The sequence below is a fragment of the Theropithecus gelada genome, chromosome 8 (assembly GCF_003255815.1).
Source record: "Theropithecus gelada isolate Dixy chromosome 8, Tgel_1.0, whole genome shotgun sequence".
Taxonomy (NCBI): domain Eukaryota; kingdom Metazoa; phylum Chordata; class Mammalia; order Primates; family Cercopithecidae; genus Theropithecus; species Theropithecus gelada.
In genome coordinates this window covers 105167582-105178672 of record NC_037676.1, presented here as the reverse complement: position 1 = coordinate 105178672, position 11091 = coordinate 105167582, and the positions used below count along the sequence as shown (strand labels likewise).

Sequence of the window (11091 nt, the reverse complement as noted above, 5' to 3'; positions counted from 1 at the left end):
GGGCACCACTCTTTTCTATGAACAATTCAAAGAGCTCTTTCTTCAGCCCAGCCATGCATCAGCGAAGCACGACATGGGCTTGGCTTAGCATTCCCAATCACTGGGACTGCTGGACTCCAATCACCAGTGAGGCTGGCCCTCCTCCCACTGGCAGCTCTTTCTGGGGTATTCCCCTGGCTGGTGAGTTCACCCTGGTAACAATTCCCAAGGGACCTCTGTGATTGTTGCTAGAGCAACCATCCCCCACCCCTACAGTCCACTGTCAGGCAGTGCCTCCCTCAGCTTAGGGAAACTAGGCCCCAGATTTAAGCCCATGTCACTGCTTAGTGGAGAGGATTGAGGGACATCAAGGAACTACTGCCCCCAATGTTTTCCCCACTGGTTAGCATTCAGTCTGAATCTTTTCATTACAGGCCTTCCTTTAGGTTATACTTAGCCTAAACCTGTGTCTCAGGTTGCCAGCACACACCTAGTTCATACCTGTTATCCTGGAATAACTGTTAATAGGGCCCCTTTCAGTCTCAAAAATGTCTTCATTTTTGTGATAAACTATATGGTCCTCCCAGCTTCAGTACATGTTGTCTCTGGGACGGTCCTGTTAAGATTCACATGGTCCTTGGGCATTGGTATTTACTAGTTTAGTTAACTGAGGGCAGAAAAGTACTTATGGAGATTTGGAGGAATTGCTCTAGGTTTGTTAATCTGGTGTTGGGGTTGGGGAAGGTAGGGGACAGACTTCAGATTAACTAGGTTTAAGAAAAGACCTGAGGCTTCTGATATGGTTTGGCTGTGTCTATACCCAAAATCTAATCTTGAATTGTAATCTCAATAATACCCATAATCCCTACGTGTCAAGGGTGAGACCAGGTGGAGGTAATTGGATCATAGGGGCAGTTTCCCCCATGCTGTTCTTGTGATAGTGAGTCTCACGAGATCTGATGGTTTTATAAATGTCTGGCATTTCCCTGGCTTGCACTCCCTCTGTCCTGCTGCCCTGTGAAGAAGGTGCCTGCTTCTCTTTTGCCTTCTACCATGATTGTAAGTTTCCTGAGGCCTCCCTAGCAATGCAGAACCGTGAGTCACTTCAACCTCTTTCCTTTATAAATTACCCAGTCTCAGGTATTTCTTCATAGTAGTGTGAGAATGGACTAATACTAATACAGCTTCTATTCTCACCTCCTACACAAACCTCAGTCTGGTCAGGTGCCATCTTCTGTGTTTTCTTGTTTTTGGAGACGGAGTCTTGCTCTGACATCCAGGCTGGAATGCAGTGGCGTGATCTTGGCTCACTGCAACCTCCACCTTCTGGGTTCAAGCGATTCTCCTGCCTCAGCCTCCTGAGCAGCTGGGACTACAGGTGCACACTGCCACGCCTGGCTAATTTTTTGTATTTTAATAGAGACAGGGTTTCACCGTGTTGCCCAGGGTGGTTTTGAATTCCTGAGCTCAGGCAATCTGCCTGCCTTGGCCTCCCAAAGTGCTAGGATTACAGGTGTGAGCCACCTCACCCAGCCCATCTTCTGTGTTTTCTAACCCTTCCCAGGGTTTCCCCCAGGATTGTAATTGTCTGCGGATCTGCCAGATTTCCCAACAGACCATATGTTTCTTAAGAGCAAGGACTATGTGTCATTCAGTTTTCTATCCCCAGTGTCTAATCCCATGTTTTGCACATAAGAAGCACCCATTAAAATCTGTTCCTTAGCTGGGCATGGTGGCTCATACCTGTAATCTCAGCATTTTCAGTGGCTGAGGTGGGAGGAGAGCTTAAGCCCAGGAGTTTGAGACCAGCCTGGGGAACATAGGGAATCCCCATTGCTACAAAAAATATTAAAAAGTATTTTTATTTAAAAATCTGTTCCTTAATGAATAAACAAATCAAATATTCAACTTCTTCATCTGTGAAAGGGAAAACCTAGCCTTTCAAGGTTATTGTGAGGCTTTGAGATAATTTATGTAAACTGGTTAGCACATGCCTAGTAAATTACAGATTTTCATTAAATAATAATTTAGGTGCTATCGTTGCTGCTAGTTATTTAATCAACCTAAAAGCAGCCCCACTGAAACAAAGCCAGTGGACTGGAACTGCAGCTCTTACAGAGTGTTGCCATCTTGTTGTGATATATTCTTCCTTCTGCAAGCGGCCTCTGAGGTTCCATGTCAATGAGGTTTATCTCCACAGACATGCTGGGATGGGAGAGGAAGCATACAAGGTGATGTGTACCAGAACTCACTTACAGTTATCAGTTCTTAGAAAATAAAGTAAGGCCGGCCGGGCGCAGTGGCTCACACCTGTAATCCCAGCACTTTGGGAGGCCGAGGCAGGCGGATCACGAGGTCAGGAGATTGAGACCATCGTGGCTAACATGGAGAAACCCCATCTCTACTAAAAATGCAAAAAATTAGCCGAGCACGATGGCGTGTGCCTATGGTCCCAGCTACTCAGGAGGCTGAAGTGGGAGGATCACTTGAGCCCAGGAAGCAGAGGTTGCAGTGACCTGAGATCATGCAACTGCACTCCAGCCTGGGTGACAGAGACCCCATCTCAAAATAAATAAATAGAAAACAAGGTAAACAAATTACATGAGTGGGAGGATGCATTAGGTGTTTGGGAGGGGTTTATAATATAATTGGTTGCAGAAAGTGGGGCTGGGTGGAGAGGTGGCAGAGCAAATATGACAAATGGGAAGGAAGTTCCAAGGGCACCTTCATATGCTTTGCAGAATTCCAGGTGCAAGATGATAGCTACATTCCCTATTTAATCCTTTTAAACTCCTGTAAGATGGGTTATTACCCCCATTTTCATCTGAGAACACTGTGGGGATGGTGGTTAGATAACTTATCTAGGGGTCTATAGCTGTTGAGAAGCGCCACTGAGATTTACCCCAGGTCTGTCCCAATCAGACCTTACGCACAGTCTTCCCACAGCACCTGCCTTCCCCATCATGGCCTTGGGACTGGGAAGGCAAGAAGGTTCTGGGATACAGTAGCTGATTTCCATTTCCTGACCCAAGCTACAAGAAGTGAGACACCACTAGGCTCACCCTCAGCATAGGACCTCGCCCACAGTAGCTCCCAGCAAACATCAATGACCAGTGAGAATTAAGTTCGGGGATACTCTCATCAGGACATGGCAGTAGGGCAGACAAGTGCCAAAATTGGAAGTATCATTTGTATCGTTCCTATGTGCTCTTTATTTTTCTTCTTCCACAGAAATATTGAATCAGAAACTCAGAGAGAAATGTAATTTATATATTTTGCTGGAGAATCATTACTTTTCATTTTATTTATTTTAAATAAGATAAAAAGTACCCATTTGATGACTATAAAACATAAAACATGCCTAAATAACATGCATATAATTTACCATTCATGCTTCATGACTTCTACTCTAAGACATTTTAAAATGAGAATTTATATTTACAGGTATAATATTTTGGATCTGGAAAGGACCTTGGCATTCATCTCATCAAACACTGTTTTTCAGATGAGAAAGCTGAGAGACATTATTATATGGCTTGTTGAAGGCCAGGCTCTATAGAGTGACAGAGGCTGGGATGTAGTTATTAGGTTGGTGCAAAAATAATTGCCATTTAATGGTAAAACCACAATTACTTTTGCACCAACCTAATAGAAACCCAGGGTACTCCCCACCAGGCCACAAGTTTTCAAACGGTGGAAAGCAAGCCATTAATGGATAGTAAAGTCAATTTGAGTAGGCTAAAACCAACTTTGGTTTTTACTTTTAAAAATATTTATAATATGCTCTAGAACAATTTTAGGTTAACACAAAAATTGCACAGAAAGTATATTCGATACAATTAATGAACTAATATTGCTATACTATCATTAACCAAAGTCCATAGTTTGGCCAGGCATGGTGGGTGGCTCACACCTATAATCCCAGCACTTTGGGAGGCCAAGGTGGGCAGATCAGTTGAAGCCAAGAGTTTGAGATCAGCATGGGTAACATGGTGAAACCCTGTCTCTACTAAAAATACAAAAATTAGCCTGGCATGGTAGTATGCACCTGTAATCCCAGCTACTCAGGAGCCTGAGGCACGAGAATCACTTGAATCCAGGAGGTGGAGGTTGCAGTGAACCAAGGTCGTGCCACTGCACTCCAGCCTGGGTGACAGAGTGAGACCCTGTCTTAAAAAATAAGAAGAAGAAGTCCACAGTTTACATTAGGATTTACTCTTTTGTTGTACAGTTCTGTGGGGTTTGATAAATGTATAATGTCACGCATCTATCACTGCCCTAAAAGTGCCCTGTGTTCTACCTATTCATCCCTTCCCTGCTCCTGAACCTCTGTCCCAACTTTTGTATATATAAAGTGGAATAGAATTTTTAAAAACCATAGTGCATACCTCATTGCAAGAGTATTATTTCATGAAACTTGTTTCAGATATATATGTAAATATATGTGTATTTAGGCTAACATGCAAAATATATTTCTTATTGTGGATTGCAGTAAAAAAAAGTTTGAGAAACACTCTTACTTAAAATTCTAGGGAATAAATCCAGAAAATGAATACACAGATGGAACATTTCATATATGAAACCAAAACAGGAAAAAACATAATCAAGAGACATTAAGAAAATAAACAAGTATACAAAAATTATCTGAAGATTACAAAGAGGTCAGAAAGTAAATCGTTTTTCCCCAAATCAGTTTTGATTTTAGCTTCTTCATTGGGACTGCAAATCATCTGAAGACTTCAAGATTCTCAGAGTACAAGCTATGGAAAGTCTGGGTCCTGGCGGGGAAGAATGAGGGTTTCATCCTTACAAACTGATTCTGTTCAAAGTTTCAAACAAATGTTGTCTCTGGATGGTAATCAACAAAGAAAAAAAGTCTCTTCAGGAGATTTTAAAAAATATTTGTTTTGCTCTGTGGCTTCCTATTTCTTTTTCATCAGAAATATCATGGAACTAAGCGGGGTGCTGTTGTATTTAACTTCATGTTATGCCAAGTGTCTGAAGATTTCTAAAGGATCTGAATTTCTTTTCTTTTCTTTCTTTCTTGCTTTCTTTTTTTTTTTTTTTGAGATGGAGTCTCGCTCTGTTGCCCAGGCTGGAGTGCAGTGGCACGGTCTCGACTCACTGCAACCTCCACCTCCCAGGTTCAAGTGATTCTTGTGCCTCAGCCTCCTGAGCAGCTGGAACTACAGGCGCACACCACCATCCCCAGCTCATTTTGTATTTTTAGTAGAGACGGGGTTTCACCACATTGGTCAGGCTGGTCTCGAACTCCTGACGTCAAGTGATCCTTCCGCCTTGGCCTCCCAAAGTGCTGGGATTACAGGCGCGAGCCCCCACGCCCGGCCTTGAATTTATTCTTGAGTTAGATTCCTCAATTAAAATCTCCCTTCTGTGTACAACAGCACTTCATCTGTCCAAGAGACATATAGAATCTAGATACACCGAAATTTTCAGAGAAATACAGACTTCAAACTTTGAATCACACTGGGCAATCATGTGGCAATCTCTGCTTTGATGCAGTAGGAAGACGGCAGGTAAGCTAAGGCTGCAAGTCCAAGCTGTGGCACTGATCACTCTGTGACCCTGGGAAGAGGGTCTCCCTTTGAATTCTTTTTCAGGAATACATATACAACAAGTTCTACAGTAAATGATGCCTTTTTTTTTTTTTTTTTTTTTTTTTGAGACGGGGGCTAGTTCTGTTGCCCAGGCTGGAGTTCAGTGGCATGATCTTGGCTCACTGCAACCTCCACCTCCCAGGCTCAAGAGATCCTCCCACCTTAGGCGCCTCCTCCTAAGTAGCTGGGACTATAGGCAGGCACCACCACACCCAGCTAATTTTTGTAGTTTTTGTAGAGATGGGGTTTTGCCATGTTACCCAGGTTGGTCTCGAACTCCCGAGTTCAATTGATTCACCTGCCTCAGCCTCCCAAAGTGTTGGGATTATAGGAGTGAGCCAGCAGGCCTGGCTGAGGAGCTTCTCCTCATATGAACACTGTACTAGGCTAAGCCCTTTGCATGTGTTTCTAGTCCTATCAACAATCCTATGACATAGAAATTATTGTACTCATTTAACAGTTGAATAAACTCAGGCTCAGAAAGCTTAAGAAGCATGCTCAAAGTTACCCAGAAAGATAGTGGTTAAACCAGATTGGAACCCACATCTGAAAGGGCATTCACTCTTCTCAGTATCCCCAAGGCCTAATATAGTGCTGGGAAGGCTGGGCAGAGTGGCTCACGCCTGTAATCCCAGCACTTCGGGAGGCCGAGGCAGGCGGATCACCTGTGATCAGGAGTTCAAGACCAGCCTGACCAACATGGTGAAACCCCGTCTCTACTAAAAATACAAAATTAGCCAGGCGTGGTGGCAGGTGCCTGTAATCCCATCTACTTGAGAAGCTGAGACTGGAGAATTGCTTGAACCCAGGAGGCAGAGGTTGCAGTGAGCCGAGATTGAGCCATTGCACTCCAGCCTGGGCAACAAGAGCAAAACTCCGTCTCAAAAAAAAAGAAAAAAAAAAAAAAAATATATATATATATATATATAGTGCTGGGTACATAGTACATGCTCTATAAACATTTCCTGAAGGAACGACTGACTGAAGAGCAAAGGCTTGGCAAATAATTGTGAATGTGGTGATTGTGAAGATAAATTAAATAATAATGCTATGATTATCTGTTATTTATTGAGCACTTACTTTGTGCCAGGCACCCATGTTAAAGGTTTTACATGGGCTGTGTGCGGTGGCTCACGTCTGTAATCCTAGCACTTTGGGAGGCTGAGGCAGGCGGATTGCCTGAGCTCAAGAGTTCAAGACCAGCCTGGGCAACATGTTGAAACCCCATCTCTACTAAAATACAAAAAAAGTGGTGGTGAGGCAGGAAAATTGCTTGAACCTGGGAGGCAGGGATTGCAGCGAGCTGAAATCATGCCACTGCACTCCAGCCCAGGTGACAGAGTGAGAGTCTGTCTCAAAAACAACAACAACAACAAGGCTTTACATGTATTATATATACGATATACATAAGAGATTTAACACACAGTATGGCATATAGTAAAGATTTCAACGTTACTAATATTATTACATGTCACTACAATGGTAGCTATCATCATTATAGTAAAATAGTTTTAATGTTATTTTTTCCAGCCATACCCTTGGTGCTTCTCTCAGTCTTACCACACAGGTCAGACTGAGGGTGAGCCCTTGCAGCAGTGAATAGCTCCAAACCTGGTTCCTCCTTCCATTTCTTTTTCACATAGGCACAATTGCAACACGATGTGTTAGTTAATCTCTAAATTACACAAGGAGCCCCCAGTGTGTTTCTCTGTGTTGGGGAGGAAGGGAGTTGTGCTCTTGTGCTCGCATCTAGTTTGCATAACGTACTTTTCTCTTTCAGAGTGAATTGAGAAAGAAGTCATGTGGTCTGGTGGCAGCAGGTGGAGGAAGGCATGGTGACTCAACAGGGCTCTGCATGGAAGGCTCTGCAAGGTGGTTCTGGGGAGCAGCAAAGATCAGCCACCCCAAGGCTCTGAGGGAGCTGCATGCAGGCTCTAAGCAGAATCAGGCCAACCCCTGGCCTGGAGGAAGTAGGGGAAGAGAGCTACCAGTGGCGAGACCTGCTCGGGCTGTGTGAGTAGCTGTGGAGACACTGGGAAGAAGTTTTGGGGAACTGGACCATGTGGTACTATCCTAGCACTCAAAGTTCCTTGTGACCTGAGCTAGCATACTTTACAGTGGGGAAGTACCAAGTACTGCCCATGAGGATAAATAAGAACTTGAGCCCCAAACCTTACAATTAAACTTTTAGATAGTAACCGGAATTCTTCATGAAGCCCATGACACAGGCAAGTATTATGCATATTTTTAGAAATACTTTATTATAACTACAGATCTCCACTCTAATGGTCCTATCATTGAATTCATTATCTATCTATCTATCTATCTATCTATCTATCTATCTATCTATCTATCTATCTATCTATCTATCTATCTATTTTGAGATGGAGTCTCACTTTGTTGCCCAGGCTGGAGTGCAATGGCACAATCTCGGCTCACTGCAACCTCCGCCTCCCAGGTTCAAGCGATTCTCCTGCCTCAGCCTCCCAAGTAGCTGGAATTACAGGCATGTGCCACCACACCTGGCTAATTTTTGTATTTTTAGTAGAGATGGGGTTTCGCCATGTTGGCCAGGCTGGTCTTGAACTCCTGACCCCAGGTGATCTGCCCACCTCGGCCTCCCAAAGTGCTAGATTACAGGTGTGAGCCACTGCACCCAGCCACATTATCAATATATTTTGAAACAGGACTCATATAAATATAATATGAAGTCTCTGTTACCTCTGATGACTTCAAAGTCTTTCACCAAAAATTCTCAAGAAGGGGATCTTAATCAATCTGCAAAGACTTACCATTAAAAAAAAAAATTATATTCTCTGAGGTAGAGTTGATGACCACCTGAGTAGACAGAAGTCAGAGACTGGTGTTTGAGTCCCATTTCACTAGGACTTAATTGTGAGACCTTGGGAAAGTTCCTTTGTTCGTAAAACATGGGAAAAAATTATTAGCCTATATCGTAAGAACTTTTTAAAAATTCATGAGATGATGTATGAAAAGTGATAAAGCATCATATGAAATTATTGCATTTTACCTACTAAAGAAACTGAGACACAGAGTGATACGGTTTGGCTCTGTGTCCCCACCCAAATCTCATCTTGAATTGTAATCCAAATTGTAATCCCCACATGTCAAGGGAGGGTCCTCGTGGGAGGTGATTGGATCATGAGGGCAGTTCCCCATGCTTTTCTCGTGATAGCGAATTCTCATGAGATTGACTTGTTTGGTAAGTGTCTGGCACTTACCCCTTTCTCTTCCTCTTGCCTGCTGCCATGTAAGATGTGCCCTGCTTTCCCTTTTCCTTCCAAGATGATTATAAGTTTCCTGAGGCCTCTCCAGCCATGTGGAACTGTGAGTCAATTAAACATCTTTTGTTTATAAATTACCCAGTCTCAATGGTATCTTTATAGCAACTGGAAAATGGACAAATACACAGAGCAAACAAAAGATTTGCCCAAAATCATAATTAGCATATGGAGAGTCAAAAATGAAATATAAATTCAAGTGACTGGACATGGTACAGGACAGAGTTGATTCAGGTAAACAATTTGCTTTGTTGAAGTCAGCATGCATGTGACTCTAAAAAGCGTTAGTCCACTGAGGTAAAAAGGAGCATTTACTGAGTGTATAGAGAGACCTCACAGTATCGAAGGATGGAACACAAAGAGTTGCCAGGTTTCATACAAATTGGTCAGAGAACTGGGGAATTCTCAGGGACAGGGTGGCTTGTCCCTCTGTGTTCCCCTTGTATTTGCTTCTGAGCCAACTCCAGCCTCTCCCACATTCTGTCTGTCTTCCTTGGCTCCTTTATCCTGTGTGAGGCACAACATGGCTGCTCTTTCTGGATCTAGACCGGGAAGACCACTGAGCTCCAGTACTCACAATCAATTGGCAATACACACATGAACTAGCCTGGCTCCTCTGAGGAAACCTGCACCATACAAGTCATTTCTGAGCAAATAACTAGCTCCACCTGGGTCAGGCGTGTTCGATGCTAGTCTAAGCAGTGATGGGCTTCCCCACCACCACCCATCCCTAGAAGTCACATTACCTCATGTTATCTGTACAGCTGTATCTTCCAGAGAGCTGTGGGTGGCAAGGGTGCTATGTTGCCAGGCTGGGTGTTATCACATAAAGAGAGGAACTATTTATAGAGAGAGTGTGCTTTGGATGATTTCATGATGTATTTCAGTTACGAGATTTAAGATCCAAATTTCCTGGTCAACAAAATCAACTCAGTTTAATTAATATTGTGTTGGGCTCTTAAGATACACACATATGTCCACAAGTTATGTCCACAGATAACTGTAATATAAGACAGTCTATGAAAGTTTCTTAGAAATTGTCTTATAAAATTACATGAAAGCATAAAAAAAGAATTAAGTCCTCCTGGGGGAGTCAGAAAGCTTTTACTAAGTGCAATTTGAGACTCGTCTTGAAGCATTCATTTAATTTTTATAGAGAGGTGGAAGATGGGGAAGACACACATAAAGCAGTGGGGAAAGCATGAACAAAATATGGAGAAGTAAAATTACATGTACACTCTGAAAGGGTGAACAGTGCACTGAAGAGCAGCATGCAGGAGGGTGAAAAGGAAACATATTAATTGACTCATCACAACTATATGCTGGACATTTTCAGGTGACACCTCATTTAATCTTTTTTTTTTTTTTTGAGATGGAGTTTCACTCTTATTGCTCAGGCTGGAGTACAGTGGCGCGATCTCGGCTCACTGCAACCTTCGCCTTCCAGGTTCAAGTGATTCTCCTGCCTCAGCCTCCTGAGTAGCTGGAACTACAGGTGCCCACCACCATGCTCAGCTAATTTTTTGTATTTTTAGTAGAGGCGGGGTTTCAACATGTTGGTCAGGCTGGTCTTGAACTCCTGACCTCAGGTGATCTGCCCGACTTAGCCTCCCAAAGTGCTGGGATTACAGGCATAAGCCACCGTGCCCGGCTTCTTCTTCTTCTTTTTTTTTTTTTTTTGAGACTAAGTCTCACTCTGTCACCCAGGCTGGAAAGCAGTGGTGCCATCTTGGGTCACTGCAACTTCCAACTACCACCTCCCGGGTTCAAGCGATTCTCCTGCCACAGCCTACCAAGTAGCTGAGATTACAAGCACATGCCACCACACCCGGGTAACTTATGTATTTTTAGTTGACATCGGGTTTCACCATGTTGGCCAGGCTGGTCTCAAACTCCTGAGCTCAACTGATCCGCCCGCCTCTGCCTCCCAAAGAGCTAAGATTACAGGCATGAACTACTACGCCCGACCTCATTTAATCCTTTCAACAATTCTTGAGGTAGTGTCTATTGTCCCTATTTGACCAAGGCACATGAAGGCTGAAGCCACTTTTCCAGTGTACCATGTGGGGGCTGAGGGTGAGAACAGATGGAGGGAAGGTCTGCCCACCATCTAAGGAGTTCACACCAGATTCTGAAGGCACTGTGAGGTCACACAAGATTTCTAAACAAGGAACAGAACAAACATCTGAATT

The 11091-nt window shown here is 43.4% G+C and overlaps 1 protein-coding gene across 1 annotated transcript in view; it reads left to right on the top strand.

The window, feature by feature from the left end:
- Positions 1–974: 974 nt before the first annotated feature.
- Positions 975–11091, top strand: part of AZIN1 (antizyme inhibitor 1) — a 75735-nt gene continuing 65618 nt past the window's right edge. The window contains exons 1-2 of the mRNA XM_025394744.1: positions 975–1038; positions 7378–7610. The gene's annotated coding sequence lies outside the window, so the exon portion shown is untranslated. The remainder of the gene's footprint in view (positions 1039–7377; positions 7611–11091) is intronic.